General features: G+C 44.3%; 1 protein-coding gene across 1 annotated transcript in view; it reads left to right on the top strand.

The window, feature by feature from the left end:
* The window catches only part of LOC146775989 (uncharacterized), a 649,670-nt gene that overhangs the window by 464,972 nt on the left and 161,276 nt on the right, over positions 1-23,422 (top strand). The window contains exon 9 of the mRNA XM_085637079.1: positions 7,184-7,282. The gene's annotated coding sequence lies outside the window, so the exon portion shown is untranslated. The remainder of the gene's footprint in view (positions 1-7,183; positions 7,283-23,422) is intronic.

Below are 23,422 nucleotides of genomic sequence, written 5' to 3'. Positions count from 1 at the left end.
TCCTTGTCTGATCTCAGCAGGTGTAGGAGTGTTCGGAGGAGGGATCTGTAGGGTTCACTTTTATAACCAGTGTCAGCCTGTGGCTGGGAGGAGACATCTGGTCACTCCTTAACCAATGGGAAATAGTGCCCAGGGCGACCCTACCCACTTTTGCAGCACTCCCTGTATGCTTTACTATGACCTATCCCACAGTGCACCATTCTACCCAAATTGAACACAGCAAAACCCATTTTCCCCTGGTGAGTGCTCCGTCTGCCTCCCAGATATGGGGCTATGATCATGGGAAACCCTCCACTGAGGTGACTCCAAATCAGATCTGGGGCAACCTCCTCTCCCACTGAGTTTGGAGCCAAACTATACTAGGTGGGAGCTAGATCTGCCAGTGGCAATATAGACACCCTTTGAAGCTCAGAATGGGGATGGGCACCGACCCTGCAGGTCAGCCTTCTCAAGGAGGAAAAAACACTTCCCCCAAACCCAAGCCTTTTGTCCTCTGTCTGAGAGTAATACACATAACACCACAGGTGGACACTGAACAGAAAGGCATATTTGGCTTAAGCAGAAAAATTACACCTTTCTAAAAGTGTAATTACTAAAATAGTAATATAAAATGTGACCATTACGTTGCTTTTTATATCACTATCAAAATGAATCCTTGAATAAAAGTGTAATTACTAAAATAGTAATATAAAATGTGAGCATTACGTTGCTTTTTATTTCACTATCAAAATGAATCCTTGAATCATGTTTTAGCTACTCCTAAACTGAAGTTATGCATTATAAATTATTATAATGTAACACAATGTTTTCCTATGGGAGACCTAACATTGCTAGAGTAAAAAAATACGTGGAGATTTTTCCCTGTCAGGGCATGTAAAACATTAAATATACACGCCTTACTTTTTAAATATGTTGCACGCTGCCCTATGTGCATTTGGGGCCTACCTTAGGGGTGACATAATAGGTATTACAAAGGAAGGTGTGGGCCTTGCAAAAGATTTATTTTGCCGGGTCGAAATGGCAGTTTAAACATACCCAGGCTTGAGGGGCAGGCCTGAAGGCATTTTTAGTAGTGCCATCTTAGTGGGTACCACAGTGAGGGCTGCAACCCCTCGTAGTACTTCATTTGCAGGCCCTGGGTACATGCAGTACCACATACTAAAAACGTTTCTATAAATTGAAAGTAACAATCTGAAACATGTCAATTTTACTTTGTTTAAAGGGACAGCACAAGCACTTTACTTCTGGAAGTGCACAGAGTCCTATGACCAACAAAAGGAAGCATAAATCTGGGGTGACTTAGCAGAAAGATTTAGTTTTCAACACAAGCCTTTATATGTGGGATAAAAACACAGTCGTTTGGGTATTTAAAAGTTTGAAAGTTTTATATAGGTTGGATACTGAAAGTTCCAGTTTGATTTGACATACATGTAATTTTGTAGTTTTACAATTCTGGATTAAGAGATTGTTCAATCGGTTTGACTATTTGATGACCTTTCACCATATATATAATAGTGAACCTGTAGCAAAACTAACATCAGTGGCAGCTTGGCAAATTTGCCCTGCTGTAATGCACTGTTCAGGCTTAAAATGTATGCAGTGATATTTTTCTGAAAGGAAAAACCGGTCCAGTACAATAATTATAATGAGGCTCTTCATGTGTTTTACTCCTAGCAGGGCTCTGATGAGATTCGAAGGTGTAAAAGGAGCATTGGAATATGTAGTAAAATGCATTATCATCAAATGCAGAGAGAAACGTTGTTGCTTTTGCCCATAGTTTAGCCATGGCTATGTTTGGTCTGCAATTACCATTATCGACTCACATCCCAGATTACAAATTCTGGGTAATCAGACTTTTAATTCCTGGAGTGGGAAATAATTATGGGGACATAGAACTACCCAATCCTTTCCAGAAATTAACCTTAATCCCATTGGCTTTTCTGCTTAAATATGCCACCTCCTCTGAGCAAGGTGTAATATAAATATGGAGAAGATGGGATGAAGAGGTTGTGGGCGATCAAGGTAGACGTTGCAGTTGGCTGCTTCCCACATGCTGGAGGTGGGGGAAGGACACAGTCTCTCTTCTCTTTGCATGGACTGGAGCCCCACAAATTAACAAAGGTGCATTTCTGAACCTAGTAAAACCAGGCCTGGTATTCAGTAATCCTGGGTGTGAGAACAGTGAGACACTCGTACTCAGTCAGGAAAGTACATGGTAGCACTCCGGTTGACTTGCAAGAAGGACCGTGGAGCTAGGAATCCAGGTACAGGTATATTTCAGCAAGGGAAGTACAGAAATAAAGCACCAATAATTTTTCTGAGTGTAACTGTAGCTTTTCATGCCACAATGTATTTAACACTTTCAACAGTCAAATCCATGAATGCATGATTTATGAGTATTGAGTGATGTGAGTAAACACCAGGACAAATTGGCTGCATTCTTGAGTGTCCACCATCTCTTTGACCCTCAAGGGCCCCAGGGGACTCAACCCAACATTCATCGAGCCAGGAGGCGCCGGAGCAGCTCCTTGCCAGAGGGGGCGGGCCTACATTCAATATGCCAAGTAACGCTCTGCATTCCCGCAGCATGGGACAATTTGGTTGCATTCTTGGGGGTCCACCATCTTTGTCCCTCAAGGACCCCAGGAAACTCACTTCCACAATGCTCATCATACCAGGAGGTGCAGGAGCAGCACCTTGCCAGAGGGAGCAGGCCTCCATTAATCCTGTCAAATAGTGCTCTGCAGTCCCACAGCGTGGGACAATTTGGCTGCATTCTTGGGGGTCCACCATCTCTTTGGTCCTCAAGGACCCCGGGGGACTCAGTCCCCCAACATTCACTGTGCCAGAAGGTGCAGGAGCAGCAGCATGCCAGAGCCTCCTGGCACGATGAGGCCCTCCATTCATCCCGTCAAATAGCGCTCTGCATTCCTGCAGCGCGGGCCGCATGTGGACCATGCCCGGGTGAAGCTTGGGCCGTGTGCTGGCCCTTCTGCGCCCCTCCACGGCCAGATGAGGCTGGGTTGGGCCACCCCTCTTTCTCCTGCCCTTCCACAGGTACTGTCATCATATTATCATTACTTTGTTTTCTTTTTTTGGAGGTGTTATCAGCACATTATGTGAATGCGAAAATCTACAACTGCCCCTCCTACTGTGACAGGCTCTACCCTTGACGGTTTTCTAATATGGCAGGTTCGGGTAATCTCAAATGAGATTAAGCTGGTGGAACGCTGTTTGTCCCTCTCCTTTCGGTGTGGCCACCAGTCCAGTACCAGCCTCCGCGAGTCACCAAACCTGTGCTTAATTTGTAACTGTGGTTTCCGTGGCCCTGCCAAAGCACTTTATTATCAGCACCAACTCCAATGATAGTCTACGACGTGGTGCTGTAGTTTTAATTTTGAGATGGACACAGCAACCGTGTTAATTAAGTCAATTAACATTCAAAATGAATAATACCAGCCTCTCATTCCATTATTATAGCTTTGTGTGGCCCGAAATAGTTTGAATTGTCACACTGGTAGGAGTCCGATATTTAGGTGTTATGTTGGTACTATCATTGGCAGCGCTGGAAGGTTATATGGGTGGTGCAGGCTGTAGTGGCCTTCCGAGACTGGGCTCTGGCACTTAATTTTTTACAAATTAAGCACTGACACAAATCTGGGATGTATGTGGTGATCTGAGTGCCCGACTTTGGAACTAAGTGCAAAGGAAGTTGAGGTAGTGTCCACTGATGCCTCCCCACTTAGTCAGGTGCCTGGAGCAACGCCTAAAATCCAGCACAGTGGCATAGCCACCTGGGCCCAGGCAGGCAAAAGGAAGAAAGCGCCCACTGGCTCCAAACGAAAGAGGCCCTGTGTCTTTGATCTTATACCTTACCTGGCCAGTGGGCCTAATGAAGAGGGCATACTCCTGGGAAAAATACCCAGCTTATTTAGCGACCTTAAAGCCTCTTTTTTAAGAAAACCTGAATCCATTTATTCCCCCATGGAGGCTATTGAAGTCAAATTAAGCTGCCTATCTCATCATACCAATGCCAATCAACCCAATGGGGTGCTTCCAGTGGAGGAGGGGGAAGGGCCAGGGGTAGGCCTAGCACACAAGCATTCAGCCTCCAAAGTTATCACATTATCTGCTGTGGCCATTCATCATATATCTTTCCCAGTCTCAGCACCACCAGCCCCTTCATTTCTACTTGCATCAATGGGCCCGCATATAGATGGCTCAAACCCCTTGAGTAGCTCCCAGCAACCTCACATTAAGGTGGCCCCCTATCCAAATTTGTGCAGCCATCACTATTCAGCTTACCAGTGTGAAATCGCTTCTCTCCTTTAGGGGATCTGTTTGACAATGATTGACTGGCTCTTTGTAATGTGACTGAGGATTGGCCTCCTGAAGAATCCCAGAAGAAATTAGTCCTCAGCAGACACAACCTTAGTTCCTTGTAAGATTTGTTTGTTAATGAGGGTCAGCCTGTGGTTAACTCCCCTAAACTCCCTTTGTCAAGTCACAAGGGAAATTCTGTGATGTTAGCTACATGTGCCCACGTTATTAAGGCGTTTTTTAACATTGCAGGGCTAGCCATTAAAATAGACGGTGAGGAATGAGTCAACTTCCTTTGCAGCAATGATATTGTATTTTTCCAGGAGACGTGGGCGATTGACAATTTGTGCCTTGATGGGGTATCACCCCCTACTCATTTTCTGTAGTTCCATCATCGTCGGACAGACCTAAGGTGGGGCTAATGGCTTGGATCAAAATCACTCTGGACTGTGATCCCCTCCAACTGATTTTTATTCCAAGCTCTCCTTTTTACGTGGCCTAACAATACAAATATTGTTTTATAATGGCTTATTTGAGCATGATGGTTTAGCACATTTTAACATGGTTAATTGTTTTATTGAGGACCTGGAAGTAAAACTTGCTTATTTGCACAAAGGTTATGATATTATTTTAGGAGGGGATTTTAATGCCAGACTAGGGATGACAGAGTTTAAAGATGTGCCTTATCCGGGCATTGATAATGGCCCAGAGGTCTCACTTTGCTCCTCTTGATCAAAACATTTGACCTGGCTAACATCATGGAGGCTTCCGACCCTAATTACACAGATAACGCCACCTTTGAGGGGGCGATTTCTCCTCCATTATTGATTATGATTTTGTAACTAGAAAATTGTTGGCCAAGGTGGAGGGGGCTTCAATTGTCCCCAATATTTATAGTGATCATAATCCCCTATTCCTAGATGTTTGTTTACCAAAGGTGGGGGAGGGGGAGTCAAGAGTTTGGCCTCAGAATTATTGGCAGTTAAGTCCCAGGGTCTGCGTGTCACCTGGAGAAATACGGATAAGAATACCCTTTTGGCCAATTTATGCTCTTTGCATTTGCCCCTGTTGTTTAGTTGCCTTAGTCAATCCAACACAAATAGGGAGAGGGCTACTTCTTTGGTCCAGTTGAACCTAGAGGTTAACAAGCTGTTATTGAAGTTCAGCAAACTGGGGTCTGTGGAAACTAAGTGGTTTTACCCATCCTGCCGGAAGGCCTCAATGTTACTTTATGAGGCCATAAAAGAGTCACCTAGGGACATACCTAAAATTCAAAGATGCAGAACAGAACATAAGGCAGCCTTTCAGAAGAGGAGTAAGGAACTGCAAAATGAGGCCTGGGGTCAATTGGTAACAGTGTGTGGGGTGAAGGACACCAGGGCGTTTTGGTGGTAAGCAAACAGACTTAGGTCAGTAGGCACTAAACCCAACTCGGTTGTCACTATCATAAGCCAGGAAAACTGAGTTGACCACTTCAAGGAGGTTTGCAGCTTGAGGGTCAACTGGTGTTATGAAGAAGAGAAGGTAGTCTTCCGTTAGCCCTTAAATTTACAGACAAGTCAGTTCTGGATGCAATAAAAAAGAGCCCATCCAATAAAGTACCGGGCCCGACAGGGTACAAATGTACTCCCAGGCCATTTTACCATCCTAAGGTTGACTCCAAGTTGCATGGCAGATTATTTGCGAGCTCATGCAGGTGCAATTAATAGCAATTCGATAACTTATGAGCAATGGTCACTTTACAGTTTGTCTGCAGTCCGAAATATGTTTATTAGGGGGAAAAAGGAACAGAGACACCATTGTGAAGCCAATGGTAGATCATGATGTTAATTAATGATAGGCCCATGCCAGGGGTCGGTCAGAGTGAAATCACCCATTTAAGATTCTCAAAACGAGTGCTTCAACTTCTTCGACAAAGAATTTGGCCTTGATGTCTCTGAGCCTGGTCTTATATTCATCCCTTGTCGGAATGGACCAAAAGGAGTCCTGCTGGAATAAGATTTCATCACGCTCCATGTTCAACATAAAGTTCATGTTGAAGTTCCTGGTTACCTGGATGTAAAGCTGTGAGTAATCGTGTAGCCTTTTTGTAAGAAGATTGATTACATTTGGTGAGAGTAGATTCCTTGATTAGCTGTCTGGTTGTATGTATACATTGTTGAGTAGCAGTGGGGTATCGAGCTCCGGGTGCCGTTTTTTTAATAAAACCATCAGTATATGGCCGTTTTTCTTACCGACTTGTTCAATTTCTATTTTTAATGAAGCCACTACATATAGTGCTGCAGACCACATGGGGCAACCATGCCTCTTTGTTGCCGAATTAAAAAAACCTAAGAAACCATTTAGAGGAATGAGATGCATGGACGAGGTTTCTTGCAAAGGTATTATATGGAAGGAGCTGAGATAGCTTACAAGATCTGAATCACTAATTTTGTTGCATAGTTCACTGATGTCCCAGGAACAGTCTCATTCAAGATGATAGTTGGACTGTGATAGCAGATGAGTGAACAGAATGTCACAGCTTTCTAGTATTATGAAGGGCTGCTGGGATCTAGACCAGGTCTGACTTCGGGGATATAAACATGTCAGGTGTTGGGCTTTGAAAGTATTTGGAATGCTCCAAGTCTTTATATACACTGACTATTGGGTTTCTAAGAACTGAGTATTCACAATTAAGGGTTCGCCTCTTTATGCTTGTTCATGAGTAAATTCAGTAATGAAAATACTTGCCCTTGTCTTATCTTTTGTGAGTGTTATCCTTGAGGAGTGAGATTCTGCTTCCCGAGCTGTGATATGGGTTGAATTGATGGTGAGACATTTCTAACAAGCTGATTCCTGATTGTTGCTTCCTCTTACATTTCAGTCATCTCAAGGATTGAGAATGGGTGGCGCAGTGAAGGAAAGGCTGAGTCATTGCCTGGGATCAATTTCTTCGCTTTGTGTGCAGGGGCTTTGTCTGGAGGTGAGTAGCCATAGAGTTTTTCAATTTGTTTCAGGCCTTGCACAATTTTTTTCCATTGCCTTTTTGTCATATTTCATTTTTGACTTTGCTGTCTGTCCAGTGCACATTTGTTCTCTTGATATGTTTAATGTTTGTGTTCAACGCTATCCTGGGATCAGTTGTTACTGGCTTAGTTTTGGCCATCATTGGAGAGCTGTCTGATTGGGTATGGTCTTCTTGGCTGACCTTGATTTTGACACTCCATTATGCCTGCTGGTCTGAAGGGGTTTCAGTGGACTTTTTCACTTTGGGGACAGTTGTTGTTTCATTTGGCTTTAGTGGGCAAGAAGTCTCTGAGTTATCGAGATTATATGCCTCATGCTTCGCACTAGAAAAGTAGAAATTGTCTTTAATCTCAATCATTCGATTTTCCAAAGTCAGTGAAAGCATGCTTAGTTTGCCAATTATTGGTGCTCAGAAGCAATCTGATTATTGGAGTGCAGCATATATTTCTGCTCTGAGTATTATTTTATACTTTTTAGTACAGTGGTTATTAACCTGTGGTCCAGTGAGCCATGGGGATTCGTAAAGCCTACTGTGACCGTCAGAAAATGTAATATTAACAGAATAATAAAGTGGATGTAAATAAAAAAGCAAAATGTATAATTGAAAATTATTTGTAAATGGGAAGGAGTTTAAACTTTGAGGCTGAAAATTAAGTTAGTACCCTCAAATTGATATGTGGCAGCAGTGCAAGTGCATTAACAAGAATATAAAATGTAAAAAGAGTGGCCTAAATTGAATTTAGAAACCTCCCTATTAAAATTAAAATGTTTTTTTTTTATATTTGTTTGTGAATTAACTATATTTTATAATTTGTGTAAATGTTTGATGAGTGCTGTTTCTGTATTTTATCGTTATGCTTTCAAATCATCGAAAATGCTGAGGTCGGGGTTCCCAGCTTCCAGTAATGACTCTATGGGTTCCCCAGATTTAAAACATGATTCAGTGGAGGTCCCCGGGATCCAGTAATGATTAAGTGGGGGTCCTCAAAAGTGAAAAAGGTTAAGAACCACTGATTTAGTACTTACAATTGTGTTATCAGTTTGTTACGTGACTTGCAGATTTTGCTTTCATGATATAGAACCTTGAAGCTCATGCATCCTACGTGCATTTTTTTCTGGAAGCTTTAATGGAAGCGAGGGAAAGTGGAGTTTTAATCCTTGTCTATTTTCTTTAAATCCTTCCTTTCACCTGTAATTTATCCAAGCGTGACTGGTCACTAACTACGGATAACTTTTTCCAGAAATGATACTGTGTGATTTTTCAATGTAATTTGTAATGACCTTCTGATAGGAGGAAAATGAGTAATTAACAGTTAACCATTTAATATTATATGTGCCTTTTGCTACTGCAAGAGTTATTACATTGTCTGAGATATGATAGGAATGATTGAGTGAATGTTTAGTGTTGCTTCTAAGTTGAAGTGGGAGGTTTAGTGTATTTCAGAAAGATGGATGGCCAAGAATTTTTCAAGATCATTTTTGTTCCTTCTTGCTAGATGGTAAATAGTGTGAAATAACATGCCTTCATTTGAAGTATAGTTCCTAACCATTTTCCGTGATTCGAATGACATAAACGAATGGTTTTTAATACTTTCATGAGAGAACATTTTGGTGCATTGCGGTGTAGTTCAACCTGAGATTTATCTCTAACTGTTCTTGTTCATATGAGCCGGGGAACCTAAAATGCAAGAAATGGCTTGTGAGTGGCGACTAAATCATGTTTCCTTCAAGAAAAGGAAAACCAGGGCGACTTCTGATATTTTTTCAGCCATTATTAAGTGATGTGTATTTGATGATCTTCAACAGCGTGGGGCACAGCTAAATTGACGTGCAAGTTCTATAGGCTATAAATGTGTATTTTCATAATGTTTTCAGGCTGGATGGGTTACTGCACCTTAGACAGGGACTTGGGACTATTCTCAGTTTTTGGTGTGCAGAGTTCCAATACATTTACTTAAATCGAATAAATGAGTGTATTTTGTTTTACTTGCATGAGAGAAAGTTTTAATGTATACTTTTGCATCCCCCTGGGCATTCAGCATTAACTATTCTGGTTAACAAGAGCAAACAGAAAATAAAACGTATGTAATTGTTTGTGAGTGGTTGCTAAGCCCTGTTTTGGTCAGGTATCGGAATATCTAGTTGAGCTCTGAAATTTTGTTAAACATTTGTGAATTTGCTGATTTGGAATAGCAAGTGCACAGTTAAACAACTGTATTGTGCTACTTCAACAATTTGTATAATTGTGCCTCTTGTTGTTTTGAGGGTAGATGTGTTTCTGTAGATAGCTATGGGTCAGTTTTTGATCTGCAAGTTTGAACAGATATGCAAGTACGAATGAAGGTACATGTTGACCAATCAATAGAGATGAACATGATGTGACGTTAAGATTTTGTATTGTTGGCACGATCATAACTTCTCACTGAGACAACTGAGATTTCATTAGGGGAAAGGTAGAGAGTTCAAGATGGCCACCAAGGTTACCCTCATGGGAAGGAGGGAGGGATATATAAATAAATAAAATTAGGTGATAAAATACGAATATCAATTATCTTGCTTACTACACGACACGTTCTCCTTGCTTCCTCTCCAGGTTCCAGCTCAAGCCCCAGCCAATTCCCTTAACCAATCCTGGCACTGCTCTCATGCTGTTACCAGCATTACAGTAGCATCAGTATTGGACCGATCCGCTTCCCTAAGGGCGCTGGAGGCCTGTGATTGCTATCAACCCAGCTGCCTAAGACAGCTTGATTAGAGAGGTTTAAAGTGTGAATGTCTGGCTGGCCATCGCAAGACACCCAGCCATAGTGACATGCTAACTTTAAACGGAAGTGCACAGGCAACCAACCACTCCTCTATGCTTCTGCCACTCAGCAGGCTTCGCCCCATCCTGGCAAACCGTGTGGGATGGGTTGATAAAATATAAAATGGTAATAAATTAACTTTATCACCACTTTATTTTTAATCTCTGGGGGCTGTTTAGTAGTGGGGAAATGCTCCTCAGCTCTAATGAAATAGCCGCTCATGCTTGTTTGCTTGCTTCTGTCCAGCTGCCCTTTACATTTCAACTGTTACTTGCTTTCTGCCTCACATCTCGCTTTACCTGTGAGGTTTACCTGAATTCACTTTGTGGATTCAAGGCTGTTTTCTGGATGGCCTTCTAATTCTAACTTGTGACTTGATTACATGTGTGTTTTAAATGCAGTTTGATTTAATACCACCCCACAATGGAATTGTGATTTTAGTTCACCTTGTGACAAATGTTAGAAGATAGGCCTTTGCAGCAAAATCCATGGTTAGTTGCATTGGAACGCTCATGTGCCAACCGTGGTTCTCTCCCTTGGCGCAAAGCAATTACAAAGAAGCACTAGAGCTCCTCTGCATTACTTTAGGACTACTTTTCAGAACAAATAAAGAATTGCTCTGGAGAGTAACTCCCAGTGAAACATTTTGAGCTGGTTTGCATATCATTTGTTTCGCACACCCGGTGCAAAATGTTAGCAAATCTGCCCTTTATGTGTTTTAGTATAGAAATCCAGTCCTACAAGGTGATTATAAACAAAGACCTCTGCAGCTTTTATCATGCATTTTATCTATATGGTCTATGCATGCAGATAATGCACATGTATTCTGTATGCATGCATATAATGTACTGCTCTTTTCCAAAAATTCTGGGCTAGGTCATGTTTTTTGAAATAATTTATAGATTTGCTATGTTTGAAAGCATGTTATTGATTTGTTATATTGACTATAAATCTCTTGCCTTTGTGGTATCGCAATACAATAGGTAGGTATATTTTGCACCATGGCTAATTGTTTTTATTTTCTGTGATACATTTTGTTTAAATAAATGTGTTCAACATACAACAGGTAGAAATCTGGTTCAGAATGAATTCATCTGTTATGGAGTTGCAGATTCAAAGCTCAACAAAAAACATGCTCCTGGTCCAGATAATTCTCAATCCTACAACTACCACTGGCATTTCTATACATAGAGCATACCACTGGCTGATGACTATTTTAATAAACTTAGGGGCTTATTTACAAGCCCCTTGCACTGTACGTGCCGGCGGCGCAAGGGGGTTGTAAATAGGCCCCTTTGCCAAGAAACTCTCCTGCAATCAAACAAACAAAAAGACCATCGTCGTATGTGCAGTAATATTGCATCTATAAAGTATCTTTGCAGTTTTCATAGGACGTTTGAAGTGTTCTGATCAACTCCACTATGGTACTGGCTTTCGTACAGTGCATGCCGACAGAGAAATACAAAGTCGGGGTGCATTGAAACAACAAACAGACATTGACATTTAAAGACAGACCAACACATATAGAGGCACCATTCCCATACAAAGAAAATAAAAACAGATCACATCATGCTTACATGGATCAGCATACACACTGATCACAAGGTAGATAGACTATCAGGAATCAATACACACTTAACAAAAACCATGCCATTGCCCATGAACACAAGCTAACAAACATACAGTTAAAAGTGCACACAGACCAACACAAAGAGGCTTACACATATACAGTCAACATTGATACAGAAAGCTGCAACACACCACACAGACAAAGCACAAGGTAATGTACAAAGATGGTTACTGATGGGCAAACAAGACTAACCAGCAAACCGATGGAAAGACAGAGAGATACAGTATTTATGGAAACTGCAGATTACTGCACATTCAATCTTTGACCTCCCTCCCCTTTGTTAATGGGTGTTGGAATCATTCATTCTCAACTCCACTTCAACAGTTGTGGTTTTTCCGCTTAAGGTCCATAAAAAAGTCCAGTCACTAAATTTAGCTAGTTATCAATGGAAATCAGTGAGAAGGTTTAGTATACAATATCCGATAAAGGTTTAGCCGGCAGCCGGTTTTAAATGAGACATTAACATTCAACCATGATTGTGCGTTACAGTGACACTGATAAAATACCTTGATGTTTCCGAGATGAAATGGCAAAGAATGCAATATTTCTTTAAGCAAGAAGAATACAGTACATCCTGAGATTTGTTTTTGCCTTCTTTTTTCTCTTTCTTTTTTTTATTTTTACAAATGCTGTTAATACTCAGCCAGCATGTGTTGTACTCCATGCGATGCACAAGCCTCAGGCTTTTCCAAGGCTTTGCCATGGTCAATGGCTGTACAAAAAGTTGCAAGACAAGTCAGAAACAGTAGATTATTGTGCATTGATGGATTTCAGGTAATAGCAGTTGAAGCATTTGTTATGTAATGTAGCAGCATGTAGCAGAATATTCATTAGGTAATGGATAGTCGAGTTGAGGTGCTGTATCTCCCAGCAATCCATGTAGTATGAGAAGCCAATGTGATCTGTGCTTTCAAGCGGCTGGAATATAAAGAAAAGAGTATTGGGACTGTGAGTAAAAGATAAAACTAATGGAGAATGAAGCAGGAGTATAGCCAACTCACCTTGCCTGGTCCTTTTTTGGTTCTCACACTAGGAAAATCTCTCTCTCCGACATGGAGATCTGTGACAGGAGATCTCATAGTAAAGGGAATACATAACATTCATGCACCATATACAATATAGAAACAGACAAGAAGGAAAGGAATCTACAATGCCAAATATATCTATAGAAGAAGAGAGACAATAATTTGAGACCTGCCAACAGACCTACCTCATGGGAAGCTTGGAAAAGTAGGTTAACATACATTTGTGTGATTATATGTTTGTCATGAAGGATGTGAAATATGAGGGCCATCTATCAAGAAGCAGAGCTGGAAGCCAGACTTACTCGTTAAGAATCAACATGCATGGGGAAGAGAGACTACAAACCCACTTGTGTTAAGTCCATCTCAGGAAAGGAAAAGCTGTCTTCCTTGCAGAGTGTCAGCACTGGCTGGAGTTAGGAGTCACATGCACCCCAACTAAGAGGCCATAAACTCTACATCATTTGGAGACATGATGGTTGTCTTGTATATCTGGGTCAAACTTCCCTCATGCCCCCTGGCGACTTTGCTAGGCATTCATGAAACAATGGTGCTGCAGCCAAACTCTTGCTATGTGGCTCTAGAATTTCCTCTGCAAAGACCAGTTGCTTCCATTTGAGTTTCTTGAAGGACATTGGGAATACAGAGAAGCATTTTGAAAGCCAGCTTGTGTGTTTAGAAAGTAACATGAACTGTGGAACACATAATATGTAACCCTGGGCATAGTGAGGCTACGTGGAGCATTACAGAGTGGGGGCAAATCTACGCCCACCTGCACACTCCGCGTAGCCCCACTATGCGCCGCCCACCTCCCTCCCGCCCTCATTTTAAAATTACTTAGAACCTGACAAATAAAGAAAATTACTTACCTGAGCTGCCGCGTCCCGGGGCTCCATCTTCCTGCTTCCTGGCTAGTGGGCGCCCGCGCATGCGCATTTCTCGGGATAAATGCGCGGGCGTCCGCGCATGCGCATTCGTGAGGAAGGAGCTAGCCAGGATGATGGAGCCCTGGGACGCGGCAGCTCAGGTAAGTAATTTTCTTTATTTGTCAGTGTGAGAAGGAAACAGGTTCCCCCCGTCACTTACCTTCCGGGGGCCCCCGTATCCCCAGGTCTTGGGGAACCCGGAGAGTCGACACCCGACGTCACAGGTCCGTCGAACAGATGACGGAAAAGATAACCGCCCCCCCTTGTCCTTCCCCTTCGCAGGGACGAATCAGCGACGTGGAGAGCGTGGTAGGAGGAGGGGCTAACCCCGGAAGCACTACGGACCAGGCCGTGAAAAGAGACGATGGACACAGGATCGGAGAGGAAGCGGTCGAAGGACTAGGAGAAGCGAAAGGCGGAAGCAACGGAGAAGAAGGACGCGAGGACAGAGATCGAGTCGGGAGAAAGACCGAAGACGACGGAAATACCGAAGACGACGAGACGTGGTGCGAGGAGTGGTGGTCCCCACCGGAGGAGGCTGGAGAGTGGCCGCAACTCAAGGAGAGTTGCGGCGGAGCCTGTGAGTAACCCTGAGCGAGGGCGAAAGAGGAGCGGGTGGAGATTGGGACCGGGTACAAGAGGGGAGGGATTGGCCAACGATAGGGAGAACTGTTTTGAGTAAAAGTCCGCAATTGCCTCCGTAACCTTGGTTTGTCGATAGTAATGATTAGTCATCCCTAGGACTACACTCACCTGAAAACCCCTTCCCCCCCTGTTATGTTTGTCGTTTTGAGTTGTCTAGGGGGCATATACACGGTCAAAGAAGAGAGTACGAGGCCCTTTCTTAACGTGCAATAGGCACTCCTGATCTGAACCTTATTCCTATCACTTCCCACCCCCCTTTAACCTCTTCACCGTTCTCGCCCGAGTTCACTTGTAAAACAAACACCCTCATAAGAAAGGAGGAAAGCACAATTCTCACGTGATGTTGCGGTGATGGTTTACACCCTTGGCACATACGGTATAAGTTACTGACAGCCTGTCTTTTCCTCTCTCCTATGAGCCTCCCTGGGACGAATGTGGGTCCGGATATACAACTAGGAGAGGAAGAATCTCCCAAAGAACTAGGAGCAGTCGGAAGAGGCGGAGAACCATCAGTCGAAGGACCAGTAACGGCAGAAGAACCACAGGGGACTGTTGAGACACCCATACAACCCTCGAGTGGCCCATTACCTGTCATTTCGAATAAAACTCGCAGAGCATCTCACTATATACAGCCTCCTCGTCTGATTATCCGACCCGCCCTCCCACAAGTGGTGTCAGAAGTGGGATCCCGAGGAGACATGGAGGCCGTATTAACCAAAATGGCAGAAAATCAGGAGAGCCTAGGAAAGGCGATGGAGAGATTCCTCACGGTGGTGGAAGAAGACCGTGGGAAACTACAACAAGTCATCACCAATCAAGGACAGACTCATGATACGACCATGGGGAAAATAGCAGATGCCCTGGGACAACAAAGAGGCCCCAGTACATTACCCTCCGTCATCCTACAAAAATACGTCAGTGGTGAGGATCCGGAGTTCTTTTTCAATAACTTTGAGCGCATGGCATTAGCCGCCGCATGGCCAGCTGATAAATAGGGACAATACCTAGGACCCTTACTTTCGGGAGAACTACAAGCCTCATACCAAGCAGCGAACATCACGGGACTGACTCCATACCAGGATATCAAACATTGTATCATGGAAAGACTAGGCGTCAATGACGACACCTACCGATTGAGACTCAGACAGATCAAAGAAGGGCCCCAAGAAACACCCCGAGCCCTTTACTTTAGAGTAAAAGACATGGCCGACCGGTGGCTAAAACCTGCCACAGCCACCAAGGAGGATATTATGGCCAAAGTCTATTTGGAACAATATTTGTCCTCCCTTCATCCTCCCATACAGAAATGGGTGAGACAACACGCTCACCTGACCCTGGAAACAGTGGTAGAGATCGCTAGTGCCTATAGCCAAGCCCAAGAAGCACAAAAGGGACGAGAAGAGCATCCTTGGAGAACAGGAATAAGCGGGACCCCTCGACCCTCTCGTCCTACGTTAAGTCGAAAACCCGATCCTGCTATTATCATCCCAGGACCTCCTCCCTTCAGGCCTCAGGGTCCACCGGTGTTCAGACCTCCCCACCCTGGGCCCCAATGTTTTAACTGTGGGGGGCTAGGACACATAGCACGGTTTTGTCCCCAAAAGGAAGAACCCATGGAGATCGGAGTAGCACGGAATTTCAGTTGTCACACCTCGACCCGACAAACCCCACCGTATCACTGCGGGGTCTACGTAAATGGACAACCCCTGACCGCATTGGCCGATACAGGCTGCCGACAGAGTGTCGTACGAGCCCAGGATCTAGGTCCGGCGTGTGGGGATCCAGATGGCACAGTGCACATCCAGTGCGTACACGGAGACACTAAATCGTACCCCACCACTCATGTTCACGTACAACCTGCCTCAGATTCCGGCTCAGATCTCAAAGTGGGTCTGATTCCCCGTCTCCCGGAACCAATTATACTGGGGAGCGACTATAAATACCTACCCGAGCTACTCACGAAAGCCGTTCCTGAAGAGAAGGATTGGTGGAAGATAGCTCCCTTCTCTCAGGACGAGAATCACGAATGGCCACCCTCCAAGAGTAGAAAAACCAAGAATCAAAGAAGGAAAGAAAAGGGTCACCCAGCATCCGTTTTTCCCGTCAGGACGGAAGAGGGTCCCTGGGAAACCAACCGAGACTTTCGAGCTGCCCAGAGAGAGGACCCTGTACTACAGGAAGCATGGAACCAAGCCAAGGACCAGGTAGACCCCCTTCATGTAGGACCTCAATTCTTCATCAAGAACGGTCTGTTGTATAGACAGGCCAAAGCCACAGCCAATCCCCAGTTGTTAGTTCCTACCCCGTTTAGGGACAAAGTGCTCTACTTAGCCCATAGTCATTTACTGGGAGGACATTTTGGAGATGAGAAAACCGAACAATTAATCTTAGAACAGTTTTATTGGCCAGGCATATATAAACATGTAGAAACCTATTGTCGTGAGTGTCCTATCTGCCAAAAAAACAGTAGGTATAGACCCCCAAAAGCCCCATTACAACCTCTCCCAATAATCGATGAGCCGTTTTGTAGAATCGGAATGGATATCATAGGACCTTTACTTCCTTCCCGGAGTGGGTGTCGCTATGTACTGGTGGATTATGCGACCAGGTTCCCAGAAGCCGTTGCCTTAAAACATCCCGATGCCACCAGTATCGCCAAAGCGATGATCGCTATATTTTCTAGGGTTGGGTTCCCGAAGGAAATATTAACTGACCAGGGAACACCGTTTGTGTCCAAATTAATGAGACAAGTATGTGCCCAATTGGGGATAAAGCAAATAAGAACAGCAGCGTATCACCCACAGACCGACGGTCTGGTGGAGCGATACAACGCCACCCTCAAGATCACCCTAAAAAAACTCTTGGAACTAGAAACAAGGAAATGGGAGGATATGTTACCCTTAGCCCTATATGCAATCCGCTGCAAAACCCAGAAAAGCACGGGTTACTCCCCCTTTGAGCTCCTGTATGGTCACCAACCTAGGTCCTTAATGGACATGATGCGGGAGACCTGGGAGGCAGAACCCGACCACTCTAAACCGCTAGTAGAATACGTATCCCAACTGCGGACCCATCTGGGACAAATAAGAACGATAGTAAGAAATAATATGGAAAAAGCACAGGAAGCCCAAAAAGTACAGTATGATAAAAAGGCGAAGAGTAGAACCTTTGCTGTGGGAGATGCCGTTCTGCTCATGTTGGCCTCCTCTGACCACAAATTATTAGGACAATGGCAGGGTCCCTATATAGTGTTAGAGAGAGTGACTCCCGTTACCTACAAGATCGAATTAGATAAGAAACGCGGAACCACCCAGGTTTATCATGTGAACCTTTTGAAACAATGGGAAGGGCCTCTTCCCTCTTTAGTTGGGATTGTGAAGGATCTTCCTTTATATGTCCAATGCATTGATGCGGAGTTACCCACCGACTTACGATCGGAATTAGTAAACTCTCTCTTGCCCCTCCAGCCCATCTTCTCCTTAACCCCTGGACGAACCACTTTGGTGGAACACTCGATAAAAACACAGGCAGGGAAAACGGTACGCCTTCGTCCGTATCGGATACCGGAGGCCCGTAGGAATACCATCCGCGAGGAGGTTCAGCAGATGTTGCAGATGGGTATTATAGAACCTTCCACCAGTGAATGGAACTCCCCAATAGTGCTAGTACCGAAACCAGACGGTTCGGTACGCTTTTGTATTGATTTCAGGGAGGTCAATAAAATCTCGGAGTTTGACACCTACCCCTTGCCCCGAGTAGATGAGATGATAGAGCGGATCGGGAAGGCTAAATACATCAGTACCCTGGATCTGTGTAAGGGGTACTGGCAAATACCCCTTCGACCCCAAGATCGAGAAAAGACAGCCTTTTCCACTCCCGATGGGTTGTTCCAATTTGTAGTACTCCCTTTCGGGTTACACGGGGCTCCGGCCACCTTTCAGAGGGCTATGAACCGTATACTACAACCACATGAAAGGTATGCCGGGGCATACATTGATGACATTGTCATCTACAGTGAAACCTGGGAACAACATTTGACTCATCTCTATGAGGTAATTCAGGCCTTGGGCAGTCAGGGACTCAAAATCAACCCGGCCAAAAGCCATCTAGCCGCCCAAACCGTAAGATACCTGGGGTATCTGTTAGGAGAAGGAGTTATACGGCCACAAGACAATAAACTAGCGGCTATTACACAAATTCCCTTCCCACGTACCGCAAAAGAACTCCGGGCCTTCCTGGGGCTCCTGGGGTAATATAGGAGATTCATACCCCGGTTCTCCCAGATAGCTGCCCCCTTGACAGATCTATTACATAAATCAGTAAAAACAGAAGTCATGCTAAGGAATCCCAGCCCCACAGTAGTTCAAGCATTTCACACCTTGAAAACCACCCTAACCTCGGACGCTGTATTGGCTAGCCCTGATTATAGCTTGCCGTTTATACTCCAAACTGACGCCTCCGATCAAGGGCTGGGGGCTGTCCTGTCTCAAGTAACCCAACAAGGGGAGGAGAAACCCATACTGTATATCAGTAGAAAATTGTTCCCCAGGGAACAGAACTATGCAGTCATCGAAAAGAAAGCCCTGGCCATCAAATGGGCCATCGACGCCCTGAAGTATTATCTGGAAGGAAGGGACTTCACCCTGTATACCGATCATGCGCCGTTAGAATGGTTGGCGCGGAACAAGGGGAACAACGATAGAGTACTACGGTGGTTTTTATCCCTCCAACCATATCGCTTTCATACCAAACATCGTAAAGGAAGTGAACAAGCCAACGTAGACTTTCTTTCTCGATTTCCTCAAACACAAACCCCTACGAGAAGGACAGCAAGGGAAAGGGGATGTGAGAAGGAAATAGGTTCCCCCCGTCACTTACCTTCCGGGGGCCCCCGTATCCCCAGGTCTCGGGGAACCCGGAGAGTCGACACCCGACGTCACAGGTCCGTCGAACAGATGACGGAAAAGATAACCGCCCCCCCTTGTCCTTCCCCTTCGCAGGGACGAATCAGCGACGTGGAGAGTGTGGTAGGAGGAGGGGCTAACCCCGGAAGCACTACGGACCAGGCCGTGAAAAGAGACGATGGACACAGGATCAGAGAGGAAGCGGTCGAAGGACTAGGAGAAGCGAAAGGCGGAAGCAACGGAGAAGAAGGACGCGAGGACAGAGATCGAGTCGGGAGAAAGACCGAAGACGACGGAAATACCGAAGACGACGAGGCGTGGTGCGAGGAGTGGTGGTCCCCACCGGAGGAGGCTGGAGAGCGGCCGCAACTCAAGGAGAGTTGCGGCGGAGCCTGTGAGTAACCCTGAGCGAGGGCGAAAGAGGAGCGGGTGGAGATTGGGACCGGGTACAAGAGGGGAGGGATTGGCCAACGATAGGGAGAACTGTTTTGAGTAAAAGTCCGCAATTGCCTCCGTAACCTTGGTTTGTCGATAGTAATGATTAGTCATCCCTAGGACTACACTCACCTGAAAACCCCTTCCCCCCCTGTTATGTTTGTCGTTTTGAGTAGTCTAGGGGGCATATACACGGTCAAAGAAGAGAGTACGAGGCCCTTTCTTAACGTGCAATAGGCACTCCTGATCTGAACCTTATTCCTATCACTTCCCACCCCCCTTTAACCTCTTCACCGTTCTCGCCCGAGTTCACTTGTAAAAACAAACCCTCATAAGAAAGGAGGAAAGCACAATTCTCACGTGGTGTTGCGGTGATGGTTTACACCCTTGGCACATACGGTATAAGTTACTGACAGCCCGTCTTTTCCTCTCTCCTATGAGCCTCCCTGGGACGAATGTGGGTCCGGATATACAACTAGGAGAGGAAGAATCTCCCAAAGAACTAGGAGCGGTCGGAAGAGGCGGAGAACCATCAGTCGAAGGACCAGTAACGGCAGAAGAACCACAGGGGACTGTTGAGACACCCATACAACCCTCGAGTGGCCCATTACCTGTCATTTCGAATAAAACTCGCAGAGCATCTCACTATATACAGCCTCCTCGTCTGATTATCCGACCCGCCCTCCCACAGTCAGGTTCTAAGTAATTTTAAAATGAGGGCGGGAGGGAGTCGGGTGGCGGGTAACTCTGCTCCGCCATGGCGTGTGCGTAGTCTGCCTGCTACGCCTACTTTGCGAAGCGCGAAGTAGGCAGCACTACACACACTCCGCGGGCGGAGCGGAGCACTGCGCCCACCCTTAATAATATGAACTTTTCTAAATACTGTAGGATTGTCACATTTCACTATAGGTTTATCCTGGGTATAAATGTCAATGCGTAAGGTCTGGTAACTACTAAGAAGGGGGACCCCTGGTAAGTGATACAGGCAGGTATATCAGGGGAAATGAGGAACAACCAACAAATACGATACCTGCCAGAATTAATTCAAGAAAGGCCCTAACAAGGGTCCTAATGATAATAACAAACCATCGTGGCAGATGGACACAGGAATTATGAGAAAAAGGAAACAATTACAGCCAAGTTAGGTTTTGATCAAGCAAATCAATTAAATTTATTTTTCTATATTTTTAAATACCATTTTGTTATATGTACAAATATATCTGACAATGCATCAATCCAAAGTTCGAAAAGATATCAAATTTCTGTCCCACAACTCTCATTGAAGAAACAGCAATCATACTGTTATACACTCCACAACAACATAATCTAATATGTCAAGACACACAATGATATTCAAAAGGTAAAAAAGGCATCAATATGATGAGTCTGCCACATATTAGTTATGGTAACAAAAAGGCAGTTAGCATCCAGAGTGTAAGGGTAGTGGGGTTCCAGCTACCCAGTAGCCTTAAATAGCGCCGACGCGCGTTTCGGTGTAAGGCCCCAGCCGGGGCTACACCTTCATCAGGGCGAGGATGGACCAGTAGTGTGGAACAGAAAGACCTATAATCATAAGCAAACTATGAACAATTTCAAAATATACAAAATTATTATGTACACGATCAACAATTTAATATCCAATCAAATAGTTTTCTCAATTCAGATCTGCCACGAGGGACGGGCAAGCATAACTGATAAACAAGGTGTGTGAACACTTGGAATAGAGTGCGCTATACATATGCAATAAAGGAAACAAAAAGACATATGGAGGTAATTGAACATAAGAGATGATATGATTAACGATTGATAGGCCAAGCATAGTCCTCAATACCAAACTGTTCAGCAGAATAATGTAAAACTTCTAAGGCAGAAAGAATTTCTTAAAAATAAATAGTACAAGAGCGATCAAATAGAATAAAGAAATGACACCAATCCAAGTGATGAAAACATGGAAAAATTAGTGAAACACTAAGTGATCCATCACCAAATAGTAGGCATTCTCACATACAGTGCCATATGGTACCTGGCAGTAGGATTCTTTCGGATGGCCAAAAGAAGTTAATAACCCCTCAGGGCTGTAACAAGGACTTCCGGAAGGGATGGTACCCTTTAACTGAAAATTGAACAAGTAGATCATGAGAGCTAAGTATTCACCGGGAAAGAATTTCTTAGGACGATAACACTATTAGACCCATTAGAATGGGGGATACCGACAAACATGAAAGGCGGCGCCGCCAACACCTACCTATCAATGTCCATCGGGTGTGTGTCCTCGAGACGGAGATCAAAAGGGTCCAGGGGGCGAGGACGATAATATTATAGAGTAATCTCAGGATGATCTGGTAGATAGACGGTAAAGGCCGGCTGTCAATGTTCAGTTCAGAGAACACTGGGGTGTTTATGTAGCAACAAAGAAAGATATTTTACAGTATAAAAATAAAACTGACAAAGAATAAGGAAAAATAGAAAAAAGGGTTTGTTAGATTAATGCTACAAACTCTATTGTGATCGGAGGCGGTACTTGTCGAATAGTTATAATAAAACAAAGGGGTAAATGAAAAGTCTTGCTGTTCAGAAAAAATGTTTTTTAGAAAGTCTGAACGGTCCGACATATGTAATACAGCGGCCTTCTACTTATGTAAATATACATAGAGAAACGGAGTACCCGATAGTTATAGCGACGGTGCCGTGGTCGCGTAAATGCACAAGCAGCGGCAAGATAGCTCGTATCATAAATCATGCGCGGGACATGGAGTACTGACCACGGAATTGGCGAATGGAAAAATTAGAGACTAGCACGTCAGAGTGGAGCTTACCTTGATGGGTGGGTAGGCTCCAAACGTATAATTCAATAAATTCAGCAACTCAAGGTGGAAGCGCCATCCTCAGGTAACGAGCAGTTGGTAGGAAGGTGCGTTTACATTATTAGCCATTTCCGGGAGTCAGCGGGCCAATCAAATCCTATCAATCAAGGAAGACTGAAAATAGAAAGCGGACTGAGCGGAACTAGGGCTGTTCCTGACCAAAGAGGGGGCCATCTTAGAATCCTGTTGGCTGATAAGCTGGATATAGAAAAGCTACAGTGCTAACAACTGCCTCATAGGCGTAAATGTAAAAATATACAAGTAAATATGAAAATAGATATAGGGAATGGGAGAAGAAAACCGCGTAAAGGAACTGCATCTCTTCAGGGTACGGAACGGAAACAAAACTATTTTTTGCAAGTAATGACGAAGATAGTTAAAATCAATACTCTATCGACAACATTATATATTCAGATAGGGTCTAAACAAATGTATCTTCATATAATGATGTCTAATAGACAATTAAGGGGGGCAGCCACAGAGAGGGTATCTAGATCAAGATTTACACAGCAAGTAGGTGGGGACAATAACTTCTCCGCAGAATAGCATAGGGGGAGGTCTAACAGAACATGTAGGGTCCCAAAGATGCCGACCCAGCAAGGAAATGACAAAAAAAGGGGGGGGGGGCAGGGAAAGGGGGAAAGAACAATGAGTTATATAATTACATTTTCCCAGGGACAATGTTTATTTAGGCCTTTGGTAACCGCATTAAGGAAAGAGATCCAGAACACTTCTCTTTTTTTACGGATCAAGGTAGTATCCTTTCCTGGCGTGGCAACAATTTTTTCTAAAATCGACCACTTAAGTTCGTTTTCAGAGTGATTGTTATCAAGCTAATGCCCTACTAGCGGGGCAGACAGTTTCTT

This window comes from Triturus cristatus, chromosome 12, assembly GCF_964204655.1.
Source record: "Triturus cristatus chromosome 12, aTriCri1.1, whole genome shotgun sequence".
Classification (NCBI taxonomy): domain Eukaryota; kingdom Metazoa; phylum Chordata; class Amphibia; order Caudata; family Salamandridae; genus Triturus; species Triturus cristatus.
This window is presented reverse-complemented; position numbering and strand designations above follow the sequence as displayed.